Consider the following 1,447-nt stretch of genomic DNA (forward strand, 5'->3'; position numbering starts at 1 on the left):
TCCGACGTTCCTTGGAAATAAAAAAAAAACATTTTAATTATAAAATTTTCCGACGTTCCTTGGATATTCACTAAAAAGAAATTTGTAAGCGAGAGTGATTGCGTCACCGAATCTATAAGCTAAATGATTGTTGCATCATATATATATATATATATATATATATATATATATATATATATATATATATATATATATATATATATATATATATATATATATAGATATATATATATGCCTGAGTGATTGTAACGTCTGATTTATAACCTGAGGTGATTTTGACTTCGAAATTTATAACCTGGAATGATTGTGTCCTACATATTTACAAGTCTGAGCGATTGTCTCACTGAAATTTGAGGTGGAGTAATTATGACGTCCAATTCTATAACCGGGAGTGATTGTAAAATGGGAAATTATAAGTTGAATTGATTGTTACGTCGAAATTCTTCAAATGGAATGATTGTGACTTCAGAGATGACAAGCTCTGGTAATTGTGACATCGAATATTACAATCTGCAGTGACTGTGATGTCAAAATATGTAAGATGGAGTCATTGCGATGTTGACATGAACAATTCAAAATGACAGCGGCGTCGGAATTGGAAGCTACAGTGATTGTGACGTCTGATTTTCCATACTACAGTGATTGTGACATCTAATTTTCCATACTACAGTGCAATATTGTGACATCTAATTTTCCATACTACAGTGATTGTGACATCTAATTTTCCATACTACAGTGATTGTGACATCTAATTTTCCATACTACAGTGATTGTGACGTCTAATTTTCCATACTACAGTGCAATATTGTGACATCTAATTTTCCATACTACAGTGATTGTGACATCTAATTTTCCATACTACAGTGATTGTGGACCATCTCAAAATTTTCCATTACTACGTGATTGTGACATTAATTTTTAAATTACACAGTATTCTGACGTCTATTTTCCATAACTTTACAGTGCCAATTTTACAGCTAAATTTTCATGTACAGTGATTGTGACATCCAAATTTCCAACTACAGTGGTTGTGACATCTAATTTTTCAATGCTTACAGTGATTGTGACATCTAATTTTCCATACACCCAGTGATTTGTGAGAATCTAATTTTCCATACTACAGTGATTGTGACAATCCTAATTGTTTTCCATTCACAGTGAATTGTGACATCTAATTTTTAATACTACAGTGATTGTGACATCTAATTTTTCATGCTACAGTGATTGTGACATCTAATTTTCCATACTACAGTGATTGTGACATCTAATTTTCCATACTACAGTGATTGTTACGTCTAATTTTCCATACTACAGTGATTGTAGCATCTTAAGTTATACCTAAGAAATTATTGTATAGTCTACAAGGATAGCAGTAATATCAAAGTTGAAATATTTTTAAAATTGACTCATTTTACCTGACAACTTTGGACCAAATTATGTTTGATAC

Source organism: Macrobrachium nipponense, chromosome 44 (genome assembly GCF_015104395.2).
Source record: "Macrobrachium nipponense isolate FS-2020 chromosome 44, ASM1510439v2, whole genome shotgun sequence".
NCBI lineage: Eukaryota > Metazoa > Arthropoda > Malacostraca > Decapoda > Palaemonidae > Macrobrachium > Macrobrachium nipponense.